This window comes from Capricornis sumatraensis, unplaced genomic scaffold (assembly GCF_032405125.1).
Source record: "Capricornis sumatraensis isolate serow.1 unplaced genomic scaffold, serow.2 scaffold13, whole genome shotgun sequence".
Taxonomy (NCBI): domain Eukaryota; kingdom Metazoa; phylum Chordata; class Mammalia; order Artiodactyla; family Bovidae; genus Capricornis; species Capricornis sumatraensis.
Window position 1 is genome coordinate 2,949,405 of NW_027184624.1, and position 25,847 is coordinate 2,975,251.

At 38.0% G+C, this 25,847-nt stretch overlaps 1 protein-coding gene across 2 annotated transcripts in view; it reads left to right on the forward strand.

Moving 5' to 3' along the window:
• Nucleotides 1-1,144: 1,144 nt before the first annotated feature.
• LOC138072365 (lysozyme C, kidney isozyme) overlaps nt 1,145-25,847 on the forward strand; it is a 55,479-nt gene continuing 30,776 nt past the window's right edge. For both annotated transcript variants that reach the window (XM_068963455.1, XM_068963456.1), the window contains exon 1: nt 1,145-1,288. The gene's annotated coding sequence lies outside the window, so the exon portion shown is untranslated. The remainder of the gene's footprint in view (nt 1,289-25,847) is intronic.

The following is a 25,847-nucleotide window of genomic DNA, read 5'->3' on the forward strand; positions in this document are numbered from 1 at the left end:
CTGCTGACTAGGAGTGTAAGGAAAGTGAAAGTGAAGTTGCTCAGTCGTGTCTGACTCTTTGTGACCCCAAGGACTGTAGCCTATCGGGCTCCTCTGTCCATGGGATTTTCCAGGCGAGAGTGCTGGAGTGGATTGCCATTTCCTTCTCCAGGGGATCTTCCCAACCTAGGAATTGAACCTGGGTCTTCTGCATTGCAGGCAGATGCTTTACTGTCTGAGCCACCAGGGAAACCTTACAGGTAGTGTAAGGAAGTGGAGGCCTGTTCATTCTCAACCACTTTTGAAACAAAAAGTTGCTTCTTCAGACTGTGTCTCAAAAACGTTTTATTTTTTTTTATTTTTTATTTTTTTTAAATTTTAAAATCTTTAATTCTTACATGTGTTCCCAAACATGAACCCCCCTCCCACCTCCCTCCCCATAACATCTCAGTGGGTCATCCCCATGCACCAACCCCAAGCATGCTGTATCCTGCGTCAGACATAGACTGGCGATTCAATTTTTACATGATAGTATACATGGTAGAATGCCATTCTCCCAAATCATCCCACCCTCTCCCTCTCCCTCTGAGTCCAAAAGTCCGTTATACACAGCTGTGTCTTTTTTCCTGTCTTGCATACAGGGTCGTCATTGCCATCTTTCTAAATTCCATATGATATATGTGTTAGTATACTGTATTGGTGTTTTTCTTTCTGGCTTACTTCACTCTGTATAATCGGCTCCAGTTTCATCCATCTCATCAGAACTGATTCAAATGAATTCTTTTTAATGGCTGAGTAATACTGCATTGTGTATATGTACCACTGCTTTCTTATCCATTCATCTGCTGATGGACATCTAGGTTGTTTCCATGTCCTGGCTATTATAAACAGTGCTGCGATGAACATTGGGGTACATGTGTCTCTTTCAATTCTGGTTTCCTCGGTGTGTATGCCCAGCAGTGGGATTGCTGGGTCATAAGGTAGTTCTATTTGCAATTTTTTAAGGAATCTCCACACTGTTCTCCATAGTGGCTGTACTAGTTTGCATTCCCACCAACAGTGTAGGAGGGTTCCCTTTTCTCCACACCCTCTCCAGCATTTATTGCTTGCAGATTTTTGGATCGCAGCCATTCTGACTGGTGTGAAGTGGTATAAAGATGGCGGAGGAATAGGACGGGAAGACCACTTTCTCCCTCACAAATTCCTCAAGAGAACATTTCAACGCTGAGCAAACTCCACAAAACAACTTCTGTAGGCTGGCAGAGGACATCAGGCAACCAGAAAAGCAGACCATTGTCTTCAAAAACAGGTAGGAAAAAATATAAAAGACGAAAAAGGAGACAAAGGAGGTGGGGAGGGAGCTCCGTCCCGGGAAGGGAATTTTAAGAAGAGAGGTTTCCAAACACCAGGAAACACTCTCCCTGCCGAGTCTGTGGCGAGTCTTGGAAACACAGAGGGCAACATAACAGGAAGGAAAAATAAAGAAATAATTAAAACCAAGAGATTACAAGCCCAACAGTAACTCCCCCAGCGGAAAAGCAGCACAGACGCCTGCATCCGCCATTGGGAAGTGGGGGCAGGGCAGGGACGCGCGGGAGGCACGGGCTGCAGTGCTTTGTAAGAATCGGGCAGGAACGCCCCACGCGCAACCAGAACGATCTAACTTGGGCTAGCAAACCAGCCTGTGGGATAGCTACCGCACGAAAAGCTCGAACATAAGACACCGCCAGGACCGAGCACAGAACGAAGGACGGAACGGAAAAGCCGGCTGCAGACCATCCCCCGCCGGGGATAGGCAGCCAGAGCCGTAAGGACTGGAAAGGGGCAATTGCAGACCCGGAGAGACTTTACCTACCTAACTGCAAGCAGGCTTCTTTGCTAAGACTCCTGGGGGTGCTGGACAGTCACCATCTGCCTTACGGGGGCCGCCAGCGGTCCACCCAGAAAGCTGAGCAGCAGCGGCAGAAAAGGTGACAAACCGCGGCGATCGCGCTCGCCAAACTCCTGAGCTACTCAGACCTGGGAAGGGCACGGAGCGCAGTCCCAGCCGAATCTGTGCCTCTGAGGGCTGCCTGAGCGCCGAACCTGAGCGGCTTGGACCGGGGAAGTACACGCAGCCTAGGGCCGGCCCCAGCTGTAGCTCTTGACAGTCCTCTGATGTTCCCCTCCTAACCTTGTCGAGAAAGTTAAGGAAGTGCAGTTTATTTAAAATGTTGTGTTTAATTTCTGTTATATAGCAAACTGACTCAGATATATATATATATATGCATATATATATGTTCATCTTAATATTCTTTCCCATTTGATTTATCTCAGATACTGAGAATAGTTCCCTGTGCTATCCTATAGGACCGTATTGTTTATCCATTTATTTATATATACTTTTCATCTGTTAACCCAAATTCCCAGTCCTTCCCTCCCCTACCTCTCCTCTCCGTTGACAACCACAAGTCTGTACTCTGTATCTAAGTTGATTTTGGTTATTAGATATGTGAATTTGTGTCATATTTTAGATTCCACGTATAAGTGAGAGTATATGATATTTGTCTTTCTCTTTCTGACTTCACTTATAATCTAGGTCCATCCATGTTGCTGCAGATGGCATTATTGCATTCTTTTTTATGGCTGAGTAGTCTTCCGTTGTATACACACCACATCTTTATCCATTTATCTGTCAATGGACCTTTAGGTAGTGTCCATGGTTGGCTCCTGTAAACAGAGCTATCCGTGGATGTTCAGGCTGTCTCCATGTCTTTGCTGTTGTGAATAAAGATGCTGTGAACACAGAGGTGCAGGTATCTTCTTGAATTATAGTTGTGTCTGGGTTTATGCCCAGGAGTGGGATTGCTGGATCATACGGTAACTCTATTTTTAGTTTTTTGTGGAACTTCTATACTGTTTTCCATAGTGACTGCACAAATGTATATTTCCACCAACAATGTAAGCGAGTTCCCTTTTTTTCACATGCTCTCCAGCATTTATTGTTTGTGGACTTTTGTATGATGGTCATTCTGACTAGTATGAGGTGATACCTTGTTTTAGTTTTGATTTGCATCTCTGTAATAATTAGCGCTGATGAGCATCTTTTCATGTGTCTGTTAGCCATATGTTTGTCTTCTCTGGAAAAATGTCTATTAAGGTCTTCTGCCCACTTTTCAATTGGATTGGTTGTTTATTTGTTACTGAATTGTAGAAGCAATCTGTTTATTTTGGAAGCTAAGCCCTTGTTGGTTGTATCATTTGCAAATGTTTTCTACCAGTCTATAGGATTAGACCTGAGTTTTGAATCATGACTCTGCCATGTATTATATATGTCATATGGGACAAAGCTTTCTCAGTGTCATCTTCAACGTCCATACAAACAACAGGATCAATAATCCTTCCCTTCCAAAATTGTGTGGACCTTGGCAAGTTTGCTCAAAATAGGCACTCAAAAATGAAAGAAAATATTTCTAAGTAAGTTGGGTCACCCAACCAGAGGCAAAATTTGTCACCTTTAAATGAATTTTCTTATTAGGTCATGTTATCTTAATAACCTATGGGAAATGTTAAAAGACTAGAATTTGTCGGAACAAACACATTTTTGCATGCTTCTGGGAAAGTAAGTCAGATAAATAAATGAACCATCTGATTTGACACTTCAGCTCTGAAATGGGGCAGAAGAGAGTTTGAAAAGTTTTTTGGACTTAGAATCAATGCTTTGAAAGGCACTTAACCAACTGTAAATACATAAACCCCTTTTGGGAGGGCAAGCTTGTCGTATCTTCAGAAGCCTTAGAAATACCATAAACTTTGAGTAGTAAGTCTATTCCAAGAAATCCATCCCAGAGAAACCAACAATCAGAGATACTAAGTCAAAAACTTACATATAATACTGTTTATAATTTTTTTTAATAATAATGAAAAATTGGATGCAATTTAAGTGTCTAACAATAGGAGATTAGTTAAATATGTGGTATTTTTTCTTTAAAATAATCTATTATGAAGCCATTAAAATGTATTTTCAAGTAATGTTTGATGACATAGAAAATGCTCAAATATAAATTTAAGTGAAAAAGGAGAATATAAAGCTAAATTTACAATGTGATGCCAATTTTGTAAAATTGAATATTTAACATAATTATTTTTATTCAACTTAAAAGGAATCAACCAAAATATTGTCACAGCATAAACAGTTAAGACAAATGAATTTCAAATTTAAAATACCATTCCATCTCTTTTCTCTATATCTGTCTTCAGCTCGGGTTAATAATCATGAGCATAGTATGACACAGGCCATATTTTCGTTCATGTTTTGTTTTCCTCCAAATTCTGACATAAGAATATATAACATTTATTGACAAAAAAATCATATGTTTCCTTTAGATTTAACTACAGAGGGACTGCAGTTTAAGACATTGCCTTTTCTTTTGCACCACTGCCTTTATAAAATGTGGGCCCTTTTTGGCAAATGTTTGGATGAGCGCACCACATGCATTAGCTTTGTACATTGTCTGAATTATCCAAAAGGAAAGAGAATGTTGTAATGAAATTTGCATATCTAACCAGTTAGTTAAGGGAATTTAATGGGCATCCATTTTCAAGGAGATTGCAGAAAACCTACCAGGACATAACAAAAGTAAGTGAAGACGCAGTAATTAGATGTTTTTAGTCATCCTCAGGAAAAAAAAAGTATTTGCAGGTGGCCTCTACTCAAAGCCAGCCCTGCCAAATGTTGTGGAATCCTATCTCAGGCAAAAGGAAATCAAGAGAGAGTTGTAGGAAAAATCTGGACACATTGCTTCCCTGAACTCTGTAACACATTAGGGCCCAAGCAGTAATCCTTCGGGACCCTTCCAGTCAATTATTAAAGAGAATAAATAGACATCATTCATTCCTCTAGACTTGTACCCTCTACTGATAAAGAAATTGTGGGCTGCTTTTATCAATGAGAGAACTATGCACTTGGACCAGCAATTCCTGCCAGGACCATGGCTATTTCTAATAGAGAAGTACCAAGAAGCACTATGCCTGAAAGAGACTTGACATTTTCTTCAGCACGTGTGAGATACCCACTAGGTGCTCCTAGATAAAATGTGGAGAGAGGTCATCTGTATGCAGTTGGAGTTTCTGAGTGAAAACGAGAGAGACAGCCAGAGAAATAAAATATATTTTGGTCCTATTTCCGTGGAAGCTATTTATTTTCAGATCAAAAGCTCAAGTTGTTTACCAAATCAAGATTTTCACACTCTTCCACCTGTGGGGGCAGTGAGCTAGATCAAAGTCCTCAGGACTGATCCAGAGTAAAACTGATGCTGAATTGGATTTATGAGGAATGTTGCAGTGAATAAAATGGAAATGGAACACCAGAGTATTAGTCCCAATATTGTACAGAATTGTAAGAATGGGTGGTATGTTTCAACATACTCACAAATATATACTGCTGATTTCTGTTGTTCTAAAGTATTTGCTATAATATCTGATTAACTCAATATACCATTAAGGTTCATATGACCCAGTTTTAGTTTATTAATTATTTTGGAATAACTTTATTTGCAAGTATTGATATTTCTTGACTTTTATTCTTTCTTTCTCTTTATTCCAAAAAATAAAGAGAAAGATACACCTATTTTTATGAAACTAGAATAAAGCTCTGTTTTGTAATAATCATTTGAATCCATTGGAACCTTTAACATATTTGAGATACGAGTTCTTAGTGATTTCATCTTTCTCTGTTTCTTGAAACATTTGCTATTTAATCATCCTAGGAATTATTTTCTCATTCAGTTCAGTTCAGTTCAGTCGCTCAGTCGTGTCCGACTCTTTGTGACCCCATGAATCGCAGCACGCCAGGCCTCCCTGTCCATCACCAACTCCCGGAGTTCACTCAGACTCACGTCCATCGAGTCCGTGATGCCATCCAGCCATCTCGTCCTCAGTCGTCCCCTTCTTCTCCTGCCCCCAGTCTCTCCCAGCATCAGAGTCTTTTCCAATGAGTCAACTTACTTATCAATTATTCCCAGATATACTTTAAAAAAATTATAAACAAACACAAGAGTAATTAAGGAACCTAGAAGGATAGTAAATTATTAAAATAAACTATCACTACTGTTTCATGCTTCAGGTTCTCTTTTTGAGAAGATATAAAAGGGGACTGGAGACATCATCTTTGTACTCCACTCTTTTGTGGAACGTAACTTTGGACTCATAATTTCTCATACTCTGTCCATAATGGCAAATTGAAGAAAACTGTAAGAGGAAGATATTTCACAACTGCGAGATGATTCAGAATCCTAATGCAGACAGATTAGGAACATTCTATAATCTGACAGTGAAATTCATTTCATAAGCAAAAATTTCAGACATTCAGATTATGATGTCCTGGATAAATTTTCTCAAATTCAAAAATCAATAATGATCCAAAATAAAATTTTAAGGATGAAAAAGATATTTGGTTTCCTCATAGTTAACTGTTAACACAGAAAGCACATTACCATCTATATTTGTGAGAAAAACAAGACCATTCCATTTTATTTAAAAGATGTGTGACACCCTTCTTTCACCTGTTATGATATCTCTGCACCAAACTTACCTGATACAGTTTGTAATCAGCAAATGCTGAAGACAGATGTGTAAGAAAAGGTGATTGGGGGAGAAAGTCATGAGGAAATTTAAAAACTCATTGATCATTCTAAATTGTGTTTATAGATGTAAAACTGAAAATGGTCTTAAGTATAGAGCAAAGAAGATACAACCAAAATTATATCATCCAAGAGACTGAAAAATTGCTTTTAAGTGTTGCATTTTGATGATGCAAATTCAGTAAGAACCAGGATTAATGATAAGCTAGAACCTCTTCAATATGTATTTGAAATACAGAATATGTACTACAGAATGGATACATCCCAGGTTCATGCCTGACTGCTGATGGGCAGTTAGTTGCATTTAAAAGATATTTTCCATTTTAGGCATATATAACATTAAAATCATGAAAGTATAAATTATAAATCTGCGTTTACTATATTCAGATTTTCATTAAAATTTCTAAATGATTTTCACTATCTACTTTTACTGATTTTATCTTTTGGTAAATAAAATATTACACAAATATAAATTAGTAAAGAGAGTACATTGGGTCCAGATGTTAAATGGCACTGGCTATTTTTCCTGGCATATGAGAGCAAGGCTTTAGCATGTGGACTAGAAGTAGTTAGGTTCTTGAACTGGACCCAGGTGTGATGTTGAAGCAGGAATATTTTGTGGCACAGTTCTGGGAGTTAGTTTAAAACAAGGCACATGTGGTAAAAATAAATTTTGGGACCAAAAGTACAATTAAATAAAAAGTGCTAATGTCTTCAGACAAACACATTGGCTAAGATTTCTTAGCCAATCCTCCTCTGTCCTCCTCTGCTTCCCTTTCTTTTTGCTTCTATCTTCTCCTTCTTTTCCCTCCCAGTCTCTTCCTCCCCCTTCTCTTGTGAGTCTGGGTTAATTTAGGAACTGCTGAAAGAACATCTAAATGGCTGTCCTTACTTTATTCTAATTATGGATCAGGAGAAAAAAGTGTTGGCTGTCTTTCAAGGAAAGCCAATCCACTGAACTCTTCCAGTTTTTTTTTTTTTTTCTTTTCTCCCAAACCCAAGGGATTTACATGCTCTCAGAGAAAAGATTCTAAATAAGGAATAATGATCTTAATCTCAACTAGTATGGTTTGTAGGACAGCCTTTTCATAATCTCGATTGCTGCAAATGAATGATTTAGTCTGTATATTTATTGAGCAGCTACTATATGCCAGACACTGGGAATAATTTTTAAAAAAGACATAATCCTGTCTCTCAAAGAGAAATGCGTTCAAACAGTAAACAATTGCCATAATTTGAGGGCAAAGCCAGCCAGGCGTGCTGCAGTCCACGGGATCTCAAAGAGACAGAGACAACCAAGCAACTGAACAACAACAGGAAAAGCAAGCAAAGAGAGGAGCAAAGAGAAAATCAAAGACGAGTTTACTTTCCCAGAAGCCTGTTGAAGAAATACAAACAAAACGCATCCTAAGTTTAAGCTTTAATTTCACAGCTTTCCCTATCTGATTTGCTTATTTTATAAGTAAGCCAACAAGATTTGTGTACTCAGTGACAACACACTGTCTCACAGAACTAACATAGATTTTATTTTCCTAAGAATTTTTACCCTTCCCTTTGTTTCAAGGTGTATGGAAAAGAAGAGTCCCTTTGGTAAGCCAGCCCAGTGAGAAAGATGCCTTATCTTTGGACTAACCTTTTGCCCAAATAAACTAATGTTTCTTGCCAGTGGCCTAAATCTCTGTCTAAAAGGTCCATAATGTCATAAAATGGATTTTTTTTTGTTTTTTTTTTTTGCTCAGCTCACCCACCAGGGTAGTAAAAAATAAAATAAAATCTATATCCAAATACACACAATAAATTTCCATTGCTCTAGGGGCAAAATAAAAGCACTTCCATTTCCTTTTTATTCTGGATCACAGACCTGACTGTTTCTTTTACCCCCTCTCAAATGAACTTCCAACCTTCAAGGTCATTTTCTTTTTAAAAGTTATCCTAGTAACATCTAGAATAGCTCTCTCTGGGAATACCTTTTTATTTTCCCCCTCTCACTTAATTTGCCTCTTATGCACCTTTCTCTCAGGTCCCATATTTTCAGTAATGCTGATTGGGCAACTATTTACTTTTTGCTTGAGTTTGAAAAGCACATCAACAGGCACATAAATGTGTTTTGGATCTCATCCATGTAGAAATATTACTGGTAACTTGATGAATCTGTAAGTAATTTTACAAAAATGTTTAGTGAGTTTTGCCAAGGACGTCTGACCCCCGGCATTGCTCCACTGATGTAAGTTTTTGAGTGCTTGGCCTGTTCTGATCAGTACCAGCTGTTCATGCTTCAGTTGTACACATCAGATGTTAAGTGAAGGAGAAAAGACAGCATATTCTGACTTAGGCTTGAAAGTTTGTGAGCTAGGACAGAAATAAGACTGCAGTTGAAAGCGAAGCATGTCTTTCATGCTTCATGTTAGGTTCAGTTGTACCTTCAGTTCAGTTCAGTTCAGTCGCTCAGTCGTGTCTGACTCTTTGCAACCCCGTGAATTGCAGCACGCCAGGCCTCCCTGTCCATCACCATCTCCCAGAGTTCACCCAAACTCTTGTCCATCCAGTCGGTGATGCCATCCAGCCATCTTATCCACTGTTGTCCCCTTCTCCTCCTGCCTCCAATCCCTCCCAGTATCAGAGTCAGTTCTTCGCATGAGGTGGCCAAAGTATTGGAGTTTCAGCTTTAGCATCAGTCCTTCCAATGAACACCCAGGGCTGATCTCCTTTAGGATGGACTGGTTGGTTCTCCTTGCAATCCAAGGGACTCTCAGTTGTACCTTCAGTTCAGTTCAGTCGCTCAGTCGTGTCCATCTCTTTGCGACCCCATGAATCGCAGCATGCCAGGCCTCCCTGTCCATCACCAACTCCCGGAGTTCACTCAGACTCACGTCCATCAAGTCAGTGGTGCCATCCAGCCATCTCATCATCCTCTGCCGTCCCCTTCTCCTCCTGCCTCCAATCCCTCCCAGCATCAGAGTCTTTTCCAATGAGTCTTAGCATAATTAAAAATCTCTCTCAATCAGATGCTGCATAGAGCAGATAGAGTATCTCTAACAAAGAATAAAGATTCATTAAAATAGTTTTGTTTGATAAAGATTTAAAAAACTGTTTGATTTTTTGTACAGACTTCTTCACAGACTTCCAAGGAAGAAAAGAAAAACAATAAAATATTGATAATGTATTGTGATTTCCTTAGAGAGCAGTAAGAAATCTATTTCAGGACACATTTCAGTAGGAGTTAAAATTATTTAGGTTTTTAAATTTTTTGCTTTGAAAGACCATGAGGTTAGTGAAAGCATGGGATATTTTAAGTATATTTACATCCAGCCTAAATGCCAACACAGAGATGCCCCTTTAGTTCAGTTCAGTTCAGTCACTCAGTCGTGTCCGACTCTTTGTGACCCCATGAATTTATAAAAGTGGAAGTACGTATTCTTCCACTTTTAAATAATTTCTTCCACTTTTACATACATTTCTTCCACTATTACATACATTATTCCACAAATACATACATAATGGAATGTATGTATTTCATTACATCTAAACACATACTGCCTAGGGCGTGGCTCCCAGTATCATAACATACGTTTAAGGTTTAGGGCCAGGCATAATTGTTAAAAACTAGTATTGAGAGAGTGTTAGTTAAAGCTTTGGAGTAGAATGTCCATCAGACCAAACAAAACAATAGCCCTATTGACAGTAACCAAAAAGTGGAAATGACCCAAATGATGAACCTCACTGATTAATGGAGACGTAAACAGTGGTATATCCATACAATGGGAAAGTATTCAGCCACTAAAGGGAATGAAGTGATACTTGCTACAGTGTGGATGAATTTTACAAATTGTTGTTGTTGTTGTTCAGTCGCTATGTCCTACCTAACAAACTGCAGAATGCCAGGCTTCCCTGTCTTTCACTATCTTTCAGAGTTTGCTCAAACTCATGTCCATTGAGTTGGTGATACTATCTAACCCTCTCATTCTCTGCTGTCCCCTATTTTTTCCTTCCGTCTTTTGGAGAATCAGGGTTTTTTCCAATGAGTCAACGCTTGGCATCAGGTGGCCAAGGTATTGGAGCTTCAGTTTCAGCATCAGTCCTTCTAGTGAGTATGTATTCAAGGGTGATTTCCTTTAGGATTAACTGGTTTGATCTCCTTGCTGTCCGAAGTAAAAGTGAAAGTCATTCAGTTGTATCTGACTTTATAGTCCATGGGATTCTCTGGTCACAGAATACTGGAGTGGGTAGCCATTCCCTTCTCCAAGGGATCTTCCCAACCCTGGGATCGAACTGAGATCTCCCACATTGCAGGTGGATTCTTTACCTACTGAACCACCAGGGAAGCCTTGCTTGCTGTCCAAGGGACTCTCGGGAGTCTTCTCTGGCACCACTATCCAAAAGCATCAGTTCTTCCTTGCTCAGCCTTCTTTATGGTCTGACTCTCACATCTGAACATCACTACTTGAAAAACCATTTTTCTGACTATGCAAACAATGTCGGCCATGTGATATCTCTGCTTTTTAATATGCTGTCTAGATTTGTCGTAGTTTTCCTTCAAAGGATCAATTGTCTTAATTTCATGGCCACAGTCACCATCTGCAGTGGTTTTCAAGCCCAAGAAAATAAAATCTGTCACTGTTTCCACTTTTCCCTCTTCTATTTGCCATGAATTGATAGGACTGGAAGCCATGATCTTAGTTTTTTGAATGTTGACTTTTAAGCAAGTTTTATCACTCACCTCTTTCACCCTCAAGAAAAGGTTCTCTAGTTTATCTTCACCTCCTGCCATTAGAGTGGTATTATCTGCATATCTGATGTTGTTCATATTTCTTCCAGCAGTCTTGATTCCAGCTTGTGATTCACCCAGCCCAGCATTTTACATGATGTACTCTGCGTAGAAGTTAAATAACCAGGGTGGCAACAACCCAGTCTGTTGTTCCGTGTACAGTTCTAACTGTTGCTGCTTGACCTATATACAGGTTTCTCAAGGGACAGGTAAGATGGTCTGGTATTCACATCTCTGTAAGAGTTTTCCACAGTTTTTTGTGATCCACACAGTCAAAAGATTTAGCATAGTTGGTGAAACAGAAGTAGATGTTTTTCTGGAATTCTCTTGCTTTTTCTAAGATTAGTGAAATTTGGCAATTTGATCTCTGCTTCCTCTGCCTGTTATAAACCCAGTTTGTACATCTGAAACTTCTAGGTTCACATACTGCTGACGCCTAGCTTGAAGGATTTTGAGCATAACCTTGTTAGCAGGTGAAATGAGTGCAATTGTACAGTAGTTTGAACATTGTTTGGCACTACCCTTCTTTGAAATTGGGATGAAAACTGACCTTGTCTAGTCTTGTGGCCACTGATGAGTTTTCCAAATTTGCTGACATATGGAGTATAGCACTTTAACAGAATCATCCTTTAGAATTTAAATAGTTCGGCTGAAATTCCATCACCTCCTCTGTGTTCATAGTAATGCCTCCTGGGGCCCACTTGAATTCACACTCCAAAATTTCTGACTCTAGGTGAGTGATCACACCATTGTGGTTATCTGGGTCATTAAGACCTTTTTGTATACTTCTTCTATGTATTCTTCAGTTCAGTTGCTCAGTTGTGTCTGACTCTTTGCGAACCCATAGACTGCAGAACACCAGGCCTCCCTGTCCATCACCAAGTCCCAGAGCTTACTCAAACTCAGGTCCATTGAGTCGGTGATACCATCCAGCCATCTCATCTTCTATCGTCCCCTTGTCCTCCCAGCCATCTCATCTTCTATCGTCCCCTTGTCCTCCCAGCCATCTCATCTTCTATCGTCCCCTTGTCCTCCCAGCCATCTCATCTTCTATCGTCCCCTTGTCCTCAATCTTTCCCAGCATCAGAGTCTTCTCCAATGAGTCAGTTCTTCCCATCAGGTGGCCAAAGTACGGGAGTTTCAGCTTCAGCATCAGTCTTTTCAATGAATGTTCAGGACTGATTTCCTTTAGGAAGAACTGGTTGGATCTCCTTGCAGTCCAAGGGACTCTCAAGAGTCTTCTCCAGCAACATAGTTCAAAAGCATAAGTTCTTTGGGGCTCAGCTTTCTTGCAACCTCTTAATATTCTCTTCTGCTTCTCTTAGGTCCTTATTGTTCCTGTTCTTTACTGTGCCCGTCCTTGCATGAAATGTTCCCTTGATAGCTCCAGTTTTCTTGAAAAGATCTCTAGTCTTTCCCATTCTGTTATTTTTGTTTTCTTCTACTTCTTTGCATTGTTCATTTAAGAAGGGCTTTTTATTTCTCCTTGCTTTTCTCTGGAACTGTATTCAGTTGGATATATTTTTTCCCTTTCTCCTTTGCCTTTCACTTCTCTTCTTTTCTCAGCCATTTGTAAAGGCTCCTCAGACAACCACTTTACCTTCTTGTAATTCTTTTTCTGTGGGATGGTTTTGCTCACCACCTCCTGTACAGTGTTATGAACCTCCGTCCATAGTTCTTCAGGCACTCTGTCTACCAGATATAACCCCTTGAATCTATTCATCACCTTCACTGTATAATCATAAATGATTAGATTAGGTCATACATGAGTGACCTAGTGGTTTCTTGTACTTTCTTCAATTTAAGCATGATTTTTGCAATAAGGAGCTCGTGACCTGAGCTAAGTGAAAGAAACAGGAAATAAAAGATCACATATGTGAAGATTTCATATATTTGAGATGTGCAAAATAGATAATTCCACATAGACAGAAAATGGAATGAAGAGTGACTCTCGATGGGAATAGTATCTCTTTTTTAGTCCCTAAGTTGTGTCGACTCTTTCATGATCCCATGGACTGTATGTAGCCCTCAGGGTCCTCTGTATATGGGATTTCCCAGGTAAAAATACTGGTGTGGGTTTCCATTTCCTTCTCTAGGGGATCTTCCCAGCCATGACTCTTACATTGGCAGACATGTTATTTGCTACTGAGTCACCCAAGAAAGCCCCATTTGTTGGAAGACGATGAAAATGTGCTGGAACTAGATGGTGCTAACTGTTCAACTTTATAAATAAAGACCACTGAGTTAGATACTCATAAAGGGTATATTTTAAGTGATGTGAATGATGTCTCAATTTCAAAAATTGTGAGTAAGGGAAAGCAAGCCAGCCTGTAATTTTGAGAGATGATATACATCTATTTCCTTTTTATGTGCTCTCTATTCTATCCCTCTGAAACTGTATATTAGAAAGTGTCATGGTATTATCCAGGTCTCTTAACATTTCTTTCACATTTTCCTTTTCTTTATCCTTCTCTGCTGCATTCTAGGTAGCCTTAGAAAAACGAATTTCCAGCTTACAAATTTTACTTTTTAAGTATGTCTTTTTTCTTGCTAGTCTATGTACTGAGATTTACCTTTTAACAATTATAGTTTTTCTCTTTTACCTGTTATATTTTCTCTTTTAGATATTATATTTTCAATTTGTCTGGTCATTTTTTCTGTCTTTTGTTTTTTCAGTCATTTATTCAGTTCCTTCTTTTATTTCCTCAACAACAATAAACAAAATTTTCATGATCTCTATCTGATAATTACAGTATCTTCAAACTTTGTGAGTCTAATTCTTCAGTTTATTGCTTCTATCAACTCTCACTCATGGTACCTTTTTTCCCCGAGTATGTTCTTTGTGTATGTGTGTGTAGTAGAAGGTGGGCGATATTTTCTTTAGCATGTATGGTAAACTATGGGGGGTGATTTTAAACATTAATCCATTTCCAGAAAAGATTTGGTGTTGCTTCAGTTGTGTGCCTGAATAAACAAGCAATCCAAAACTTTAAAATTAAAAACCAGTTTGAATATATTCAGAACGCCCCAATGGCATCAGTTGTAACGTGAAACCTGTGCAAGAGCTAAATATGGCTGCAAACACTCAGAGGCGATTTTTTCATTTCTTTAAAAAAGATTGTTTCTAGGAAGCCACCTGAAAGTTATTTTTTTCTTCCATGTTTCTCCTTTTTAAGATAATTTTTATTTTAGTGTAGAAAGAGGGGTCTCCTTTTAAAGATTCTGGCTTTATCTGGGGTTCCCTGATGGCTCACCAGGTAAAGAATCATCCTTCAGTGGAGGGGATACCGGAGAAGTGAGTTTGATTCCTGGGTCAGAAAGATCCCCTAGAGGAGGAAACAGCAACTTACTCCAGTATTCTTGTCTAGAGAATCTCATGGACAAGAGGATCCTGGTTGGCTACACTCCAAAGGCTCACAAAGAGTTGGACACAGCTGAGCACAGTACAATTATGAATTTATTTTTTATGAGACCTAATTTTTATATCCTGCTAAGAAAACATCATAAGTTAAAATGAAGAATCTTATTTGTAGAGAAATATATATTGCAGTTTTATTTTAAATATCCCCAAACTGGAACAACTCAAATACCAATCCACAAGAGAACAGGTAAACATACTGGGGTTTTTTTTTTTTTTTTTTTTTTTTTTTTGAGAGAGAACACTACTTAACATTAATTTAAAAACTTAAGCTAACTGATCCTCAAAACAAAATTGATAAACCTCAAAACGTAGAGTGAAAAAAATCAGACCAATCAACTGAATCCAGGCCAAGTTAATCTAGAATAGTAAAAATCTAAATAGTAAATACAAAGGGGAAGTTAAGACTAGCCAGAGATAGAAGAAACAATATCTTTCTTAAAAATTTTCTTGTATCTTTTAGTGCGGTTGCATGTGTGTGTGTGTGTATGTGTGTGTGTGTGTGTATTTGAGAAAAATCACCAAGTTAAAGTCTGCATATTTCAGTTTATGTAGATTTTATCTCAATAAACCAATGAAGAATATGTGGAAGAAATAAACTAAATATTTGACAGTTTTGTAGATAAATGAAAGCAAAGTAGGGTCACTGATGCCCTAGAGAATCTTCAAGAAAATTAGAGATACCAAGGGAACTTTTCATGCAAAGATGGGCTCAATAAAGGGCAGATGGTACGGACTTAACAGAAGCAGAAGACATTAAGAAGAGGTGGCAAGAATATACAGAAGAACTGTACAAAAAAGATCTTTAAGACCCAGATAATCATGATGGTGTGATCACTCACCTAGAGCCAGATATCCTGGAATGTGAATTCAAGTGGGCCTTAGGAAGCATCACTACAAACAAACCTAGTAGAGGTGATGGCATTCCAGTGGAGCTATTTCAAATCCTGGAAATTGATGCTGTGAAAGTGCTGCACTCAATATGCCAACAAATTTGGAAAACTCAGCAGTGGCCACAGAACTGGAAAAAGACAGTTTTCTTTCCAATCCCAAACAAAGGCAATGCCAAAGAATGCTCAAAAAACCACACAATTGCACTCATCTCACACACTAGTGAAGTAATGCTCAAAATTCTCCAAGCCAGGCTTCAGCAATACGTGAACCATGAACTTCCAGCTGTTCAAGCTGGATTTAGGGAAGGCAGAGGAATCAGAGATCAAATTTCCAACATCCACTGGATCATGGAAAAAGCAAGAGAGTTCCAGAAAAACATCTAGTTCTGCTTTATTGACTATGCCAAAGCCTTTGACTGTGTGGATCACAAGAAACTGTGGAAAATTCTTCAAGAGAATTCTGAAAGAGATGGGAATACCAGACCACCTGACCTGCTTCTTGAGAAACGTGTATGCAGGTCAGGAAGCAATAGTTAGAACTGGACATGGAACAACAGACTGGTTCCAAATAGGAAAAGAAGTGCATCAAGGCTGTACGTTGTCACCCTCCTTATTTAACTTATATGCAGAGTACATCAAGAGAAATGCTGGGCTGGAGGAAGCACAAGCTGGAATCAAGACTTCTGGGAGAAATATCAATAACCTCAGATATGCAGATGACACCACCTTTATGGCAGAAAGTGAAGAAGAACTAAAGAGCCTCTTGATGAAAGTGAAAGAGGAGAGTGAACATGTTGGCTTAAAGCTCAACATTCAGAAAACTAAAATGGCATCCGGTCCCATCACTTCACGGCAAATAGTTGGGGAAACGGGAAACAGTGGCTGACTTTATTTTTCTGGGCTCCAAAATCACTGCAGATGGTGACTGCAGCCATGAAATTAAAAGATGCTTACTCCTTGGAAGGAAAGTTATGACCAACCTAGACAGTATATTCAAAAGCAGAGACATTACTTTGCCAACAAAGGTCCGTCTAGTCAAGGCTATGGTTTTTCCAGTGGTCATGTATGGATGTGAGAGTTGGACTATAAAGAAAGCTGAGCACTGAAGTACTGATGCTTTTGAACTGTGGTGTTGGCAAAGACTCTTGAGAGTCCTTTGGACTGCAAGGAGATCCAAGCAGTCCATCCTAAAGGAGATCAGTCCTGGGTGTTCACTGGAAGAACTGATGTTGAAGCTGAAAGTCCAATACTTTGGCCACCTGATGTGAAGAGGTGACTCATTTGAAGAGACCCTGATGCTGGGAGGGATTGAGGGAAGGAGGAGAAAGGGACGACAGAGCATGAGACGGTTGGATGGCATCACCGACACGATGGACATGGGTTTGGGTGGACTCTGGGAGTTGAAATGGACAGGGAGGCCTAGCGTGCTGCAGTTCATGGGGTCACAAAGAGTCATACATGACTGAGCGACTGAACTGAATTGAAGGATTACAAATACATGGTGTATATCCCAGTATTTTCTTCAACTTGACACATGATCAACATCAGTAATTATGTCAACCGTTTTTTTTTTTTTCTTTTTACACTGACTCAAAATTTTCCTTTCAAAAGCATTTCTATGAAACTATTGGCAATTCACAAACAAGATGAAAATTTTGTACCCACTAACATTTTAAACAGCCACTGGGTAACTCATGTATTCCTTTTTTTGCTCTTATCTCACATTGAATCCATACTTAAATGCTTTTAATACTATCTAAAAATTATATTTAAATTCTGATTGCATCTCTCCACTTCCATTATCACCATCCTAGCCCAGCCATGAACATGTTTTAACCGGACTATTACTCTTTGTTCTTATTTCTACCTGTTTCGTTTTGTCTTTCTACAAAAGAGGAGAAAGTTTTGTTTTCAAATATGCCAGATAGATTACCCCCCACACATCCTTTAGAGTACAGGTCAAGGTCTTATCTGGTTCAGCTTCCTTTGATGATCTATCTCCAGCTAACCTTTTTTTCCTTTTTTTTCCTACTGTGCTGCACCCTGATCTCTCCACTAACCAGGCTGTACACTCTGTCCTTCCAACACAGCGTAAATGCCTCTGGTTCACTGTCTTGACACTCATCATCCCTTCTGTTGAAAACACTTCCAACGTATCTTCATGGCCTGAATGTCAGCTAACTTTTTTGAAGTGTCTACTCACATGTGAAGTCACCAGGGAGGCATATCCAGATGAACTATCTCAAATATTACACACTCCTCCATCCCCTGTGCATATGATATCTCCTTTTACTACTTGACTGTTTTTAAACCCTTATGATCACACACACATACACACAGTTTCATTTTCTGTCTCATTTTGCTTAAAAGTAAAGTGCATGCACGTGGAGAGTATCTTTATTTTGCTCGCTGCTTTATCTACATACTCCACCATTCTACCATATAGTAGTTACTGACTTATATATCTCCAGAACCGATGCCACAGTAGAAATTTCCTAAATGTTAGTTTAATGAATATACTCAAGAAATTTATATTTGAGAGAAAAAAAAAATGATGTCACATCCCTCTCCTTGAGGACAAGAGAGAAGAAAAAGACTGTTAAAGACTATTCTCCCCTGACATATTATTGTATGCATCAGTTTTGAAAGGAAAAGTATGGGTTCTACTGATATTACAACTTATATGTTGGTGGAAGAAGTTATTTGATGCTATGTTCTTTATTTCCCATTCTTTTTATCTCTGTGCTTTTGTCTTTATAAGTTATCTTGACCTAATTCAAATTCACTGATGCTTCAGTCTGCTGCCCATCTTCTGTTAAATCTGTTCAAAAATTTTTAATTCCAAACACCTTATTTTTCAGTTGTACAGTATTCAATTTATTTTCTCTTCTGTGTCTCCATTTCTTTGTTAAATGATTATTTTTTCAGTTCTTGTCTTTATTGCCTATATTTCTTTAACATATGTATAATGACATTTAAAATTCCTTTTCAGAAGTTCTAATCTGCGATGCTATGTGTCTGCTTCTATTTTTTATTTTTGCTCTTAATTTTGGTTGACATTTTTCTGTTTCTTTACGTGTTTTGAAATTTGTGGTTGTATGTCAGGTATTATACATTAAAAAACAAACAAACAAACAGACAAAGAAATATCTGTCCCCCATCCCAGCAAGAGAGCATTCTCTCTGGCAGTTAGGATAAGAAACTGATTATGTATCGATTGATTCAGGAGATGAGCCATGTCAGCAGTGGGTTGCAATTTAACTTCCTTTTTTTTTTTTCTTCAGTTCGCTAGAACTTTTTAATTCTTCTGTGAATATTGTGTTCCTTTTTAATTGAAATACAGTTGATTTACTGTGTTTTGTTAGTTTCAGGTATACAGCAAAATGATTGAATTGTCATATATATGCATGTAAATATTTATATATGTGACTCTGAAAAAGAATTTCAGGTTCTTTTCCGTTATAAGTTATTACAAGATATTTAATATAGTTCCCTGTGCTGTGCAGTAGGTCCTTCCTGGCTATCTATTTTATACATGCTGCTACTAAATCGCTTCAGTCGTGTCCAGCTCTGTGCAACCCCATAGATGGCAGCCCACCAGGCTCCCCTGTCCCTGGGATTCTCCAGGCAAGAATACTGGAGTGGGTTGCCATTTCCTTCTCCAATGGATGAAAGTGAAAAGTGAAAGTGAAGTCGCTCAGTCATGTCCGACTCTTAGCGACCCCATGGATTGCAGCCTACCAGGCTCCTCCATCCATGGGATTTTCCAGGCAAGAGTACTGGAGTGGGGTGCCATTGCCTATGTTAATCCCAAACTCCTAATTTATCTTCCCCTCCTTTCTGCTTTGGTAACTGTAAGTTTGTTTGTTTGTTTGTTTTTTTGTCTATGGGTCTGTTTCTGTTTTGTATATAAGTTCATTTATTTGTACCATGGTTTATTTTTAATTCCACTTATAAGCAATATTATGCAATATTTGTTATTCTTTGACTTATTTCACTCAGTGTGGTAATCTCTAGGTGCTTCCATGTTGCTGTAAATTGCATTATGTCAGCCGGTGGCTCAGGGGGTAAAGCATCTGTCTACAATGCAGGAGACCTGGGTTCGATCCCTGGGTTGGGAATATCCCCTGGAGAAGGAAATGGCAATCCACTCCAGTACCATTGCCTGGAAAATCCCATGGACAGAGGAGCCTGGTAAGCTACAGTCCATGGAGTCGCAAAGAGTCAGACACGACTGAGTGACTTCACACACACACACAACAATCCATTGTACAAATATATCACATCTTTTTAATCCATTAATCTGTCAGTGGACATTTAGATTGCTTTCATATGTTAGCTTTTGTAGACAGTGCTGTAGTTAACACTGAGGGTGCATTTCAAATTATGGTTTTCTCTGGATATGCACCCAGGCTGCGATTGTAGCTTCACACTGTAATGCTACTTTTAGTTTTTTAAGGAACATCAGTATTGTTTTCCAGGTTTCCCAGGTGGTGCTAGTGGTAAAGAACCGGGCTGGCAATGCAGGCAATGGCACCCCACTCCAGTACTCTTGCCTGGAAAATCCCATGGATGGAGGAGCCTGGTAGGCTGCAGTCCATGGGGTCGCTAGGAGTCGGACATGACTGAGCAACTTCACTTTGACTTTTCACTTGCATACATTGGAGAAGGAAATGGCAACCCACTCCAGTGTTCTTGCCTGGAGAATCCCAGGGACAGAGAAGCCTGGTGGACTGCCATCTATGGGGTTGCCCAGATTCGGACACGACTGACACGACTTAGCAGCAGCAGCAGCCAGTGCAGGAGACATAAGAAGCATGGGTTCCGTCCCTGAGTCAGGAAGGTCCCCTGAAGGAGGGCAACAACTCCAGTATTCTTGCCTGTAGAATCTGTGGACAGAGGCACCTGGGGGACTACAGTCCATGGGGTCTCAAAAAGTCAGACTTGACTGAAGCAACTTAGCACATAGCATGCTATTCTCCATAATGACAGCACCAATTTACATTTCCACCTACAGTGTGGCAGGGCTCCCTTTGCTCAGCAGCCTCTCCAGCATTTCTTATTTGTGTGTTTTTAAAAATTAATTTTATTAGAGTATTGTTGATTGACAATATTGTATTAGTTTCTGCTGTATAGCAAAGTTATTCAGTTATACATATACATATAAACACTCTTTTTGTAGATTATCTTCCCTTCGAGGTCATTACAGAGTACTGAGTAGAGCTCCCATGCTATACAGTAAATTCTAATTACTCACCTGTTTTATATATAGTGTTGTATACATGTCAGTCCCCATCTTCCAATTTATCCCTCTCTCTCCTTCACTGCTTGGTGACTGAAAGTTTGTTTTCTACATCTGTGACTATTTCTGTTTCATAAATAGGTTTGTAGATGTTTTGATGATGGCCATTCTGACTTGAGATGATATAATACCTGATTATACTTTTAATTTGCATCTCTTTAACCGTTCTCAATGGTAAACATGTTTCCATGTGCCTTTTGGCCATCTGTGTGGCTTCTTTGGAGAAATGTCTATTTGGACCTCATATTTTGCTTGGCTTTTTAAAAATATACTGAGCTATATAAGCTGTTTGTATAGTTTAGAGATTAATCTCTTGTAGATCACATTGCTTGCTAATATTTTCTCCATTTTATGGGTTGTCTTTTTGTTTTGTTAATGGGTTCCTTTGCTATGCAAAAGCTTTTAAGTTTAATTAAGTCCCATATGTTTGTTTTTCCTCTATTTCCATTACTCTGGGAGACAGATCCAAAAAGTTATGCTGCCATTTATGTCAGAGTGTTCTGCCTATGTTTTCCTAAGGAGTCTTATAGTGTCTGGTCTTACATTTACATTTAGCTATTGAATCCATTTTTAGTTTATTTTTGTGTGTGATATTAGAGAATGTTCTAATTTAATTCTTTTACAGTCTAGTTGTCCTAGCACCATTTATTGAAGAGACTCTCTGTTCTCTGTTGTAGAGTCTTGCTTCCTTTCTTGTAGATTAATTGACCCTGGATGCATGGGTTTATTTCTGGGCTTTCTCTTCTGTTCCATTGATCTACATTTCCTCACCGCCCTGAATGTGCCCAGTCTCGCCACTTTTGTTTAATTCATGTCAGCTTTCAAATGTCTAAAGATTGATATCCATAAGATATTATTATAGGCACATCCTTCTAGCAGGACTTTGGAACTAAAGTGCAAGACTTATGAAGATTCCTCTTCTTCCTCAGTCTGTCCCCCAGCATTCTATAATGCCACACTCTTAGTAAATGTTTACTGGGTGAGTGAAGTCTTATAGGAAGAAAAAACTAGTTCCGCCAGATTCCAGTCATTCATGTCACCTGCACAGCTGTGGAAAACTCTACTGGATTCTATTTACTCCAACAGATTACCTCTCACTATGCTAGGTCTGATCTTTCTCCTCTATGCTTGTATTCAGCAAGTGTCACCAGGGAATTGCCAACAATCTTCCTTTATTTACTCAAGATCTCATTCCTCTCTATATCTTACTTTTAGAATTCTTTACATCTGCAACTATTGAATATCTTCAAATATATATGTGTATATAAACATATACACACAAACAGGTGGGTGCACACACACACTCATTATTTGCTTTATTGTTATGGAGGGAGCAATGATTTTTAATGAATGGCTGCCTTTTAACAGAGGTTAAACTCAGAAAAATTATTGTAAATCAGTATAGTGCTGAAAATTTTGAGATATAACATTTACTTAAGCAAATTTGTCTGTTTTACCTAATGTTTAAGCAACAATTATTGAAAAAAAGATGATAAGTAATTTTTGTGAATCAAATCAATTATCATGAGCCAGGCTTTCAAGTCTTTCCCATGAGGTTCCAAATTGTCATGTTGGAAATCAACTTTTTTGGGAATTAGAAATTTCTTCTGTGACAAAAGACTTATTTTTAAGTTGATTAACCTAGTAGGCTTCCCAAGGTACACTAGTGGTAAAGAACCTGCCTACCGATGCAGGAGATATATCCCTTCGACAGAGGAGCCTCTGGTCCATAGGGTCACCAAGAGTCAGACATGACTGAAGCAACTTAGCATACATGCAAGACTAGAACAGCAAAAAGAAAATACATACATAACAACCATAAGATTTTTCTACGTTATAGAAGTAATACTGTCAAAAAGGATTTTAAATAAAATTATAAATAATGATTTTGAGATTATTTTCAGTGAGCACTTAAATAGGAAGATATTTGACTTCTGCCGTTAAACAAAAATATGACATTAAGGTCATTGCCTTTATAAACTTCTATTTATCCATATTAAAATGACATGCTCACTAATATTTCGTCTGATTCTAACATTCTTTGACACCTTTCTAATGCCCACTAGGATGTCCACATAGCTTTTAGGAGTTAGTATTTTAGTTATGAATTTAGGTTCTGGAATAAAAGAAGTTTGAGTTTGAACCTCAGGGCTCTGCACTATGACTTTGAGCAAGTTACATAGGCCATTCAAGTTGCAACCTTCTTATCTGCAAATGAAAGTAAAAACACTCAGTTCAAAATATTCTTGTAAGAATTAAATGATGAGGACCCACTGTATTTTCTCACATTTAAGGCACTGTTAATTTTGTTCTTTGTTGTACCCTGAGATAAAACAGTGTAAGTAAGACAAAGAACATAGGAGAGAAAATCATGAATCTGATCTGAAAACTAACTATAAAATTTCTGAACAGAAAAATCAGCTTAAATTCCCTCTAAAAAGTTCCATTTTGTGTGAGCTACTCAGTAGTTAATATTTTTAAAGATTAATATATAAACTAGAATGAGAACCTATCAAACACTTAATGAATTGTTCACTTCTATTACTAATGTCTTAAATTCTGTTTTTACTGAAAATATAATGTAGCCTATGTTGGTGGAGGAACAAACTAGTGGAGGTACAAATCAATCTGTTGATTGAGCTATCTGTCTATTTTGGCCTTCAACTTTGCCCTTTATCAAAAGACTGGTTTTGGAAAAAAAAAAAATATTAAGCTCATATTTCCCCCATAATATTCAGTATGAAGGGTAATGATTTAGAAAAATCCAGAAAGAATAAACCAAGAAAACAGAAATGGCATTGACCAAAGAAAATATGGCTGAACAGAAGAAAAACTATTTTATATTTCTTCCCACACAATTGGTCAAAACCAAATGATTAGAGTTTTAAAATCAGGAACTTGGCACTTTTGAAGAGTGATTTTTAAAGAAAGTATATGGAAAAACTAACCAAATGGCTTTAAGCTGCTCAAATGCTAAAAACCTATTCTATTGCAGAGACAAAGAATCAAGTGTGGAAAACCCAGTTATCTCCTTTAATTTTATGGTTCGTGGAAGAGATGAACAACGCTTTATCTAGTGTGTCTCCGTCTTTAGAAAACAAACCAAACACAACAAAATCTCCTGCTAGGTTAATAATTTGGCTTTTTGTATGGAAATGATTTTAGTATTCTAAAATGTCTATTCCACATCCCAATCTAAAGTAGGCTCTACATACAAGACTGTATAGTGTAGAGTGCTGCTGATTATTATGCATAAGAGTAATGGATGGAAAATTATTTATTAAATAATCTTAAGGAAGAGATGGTTCATCTCCGTGGCTCCTCTTGGATCAAAAGACAGTAGCAAAACTTGAGAAGAGGACTTGACTGACAGTTTAATGTGACAAGTTTCCTCCGGAAGCATCTTTCACAAGAGGTTTTTTATGACATGGGAGGCAATTTAATGAGGCCCTGGAAGGAAATCTTGAAATCATGACTATAATTTGTTGTTTTCAAATAAATAGGAGGGAAGACATTTCTCATTTTGCCACAATTTTGCCATTAAGAGTCTCTTGAGAAAGTGAGTAGTCATACATTTCTGATAAAGGAGCTTTTATTTACCCATACATTTCAAGGGTTATGATTACAGCATCAGCAACTGACTTCAGAAGAGATTGTGCAGAGACAGATAATACAGCTCATTGAACTGTGTGATCCGGGAAGTACACACACCTGGTAAAGCTCTAGCTGGGATTACAGGCCTGACATTTTGGGCTCACTAGTTAAGAAGGGACTTTTGAGAAAAGCAAACAAAAGTTAAAACAACAAAACAAAATTAATTTTCCCCTTAAACTACAAAATGACTTTCCAAATTCTAGCGACTCTTCTTTGACTATTACATCTACTAAAGCATTTTCTACAACTGCCTTGAAATCGTAATATCAGAAATAGAACAGTAAGTGTATCACTTGGTGCTATAGTCTAGTACTAAGAAAGTAAAATAGAATATTTACAACCACTGTTGATTAAAAAATAATAGCTGCCTTTATGTTGTCTAGGTATAGCTAGTGAAAATATAAAAAATAGGGAGTATTTTTTAACGAGTATATTTCCAATATAACTTATATTTGATTATCATGAAACAACCATATTTTAGAAATATAAAACACTAAGAATTGCAACAATGATTACATTTTATAAATCTGAAAGTTTAAAAATTACTGAAAAAAGTTAATTAGTGCAGCCATCAATTTTCTTATGATTTACTAAAATCATACTAAACAGTACAAGAACACAAGTGTAATTTACCAGAGACTTTAACTTAAAACATTTGCTTATTATGCTGACAGACTTCTGCATGTACCAACTATACCTGTTTAGATATTTGTAACTACAGATAGTTTAGGAGACAAGAATAAGAAAAAATAAAACAAGCAAGACACACAAAAGAGTGATCCTTATATTCTACATAGACTCTATAGAGAACCTCAGTAGCCTTTGTACTAATGAGTGGAGTGTATCTGATGAAATTCCCCTCTGGATATTTTTCAGATATTAAATTTTGAAATGACATATCTTACAAACAAAGGTAGAAGCAATTTTACCCTATTACGAACTTAAAATTTCACACAGTGAAGATGGGAAGAGAAAGTAAAATGAGGGTAAAGAGAAAGCTAATCAGAATTTAGAGGTTTGCTGGGTTAATGTCTAGGCTTAAGAGACTCAGATTTCATAATTTTTTCATATCGTGTGTCTTAGCCTTAAGACTGACCTGCACTTAAACAGCATGATGAATAAAACCCTGTCTCCGTCAGAGAACTACAGGCCCACATTACAATGTCACAGTGTTGCATAAGGAAAAAAGAAAGAAAAAACTGTAGAATTTTTATAA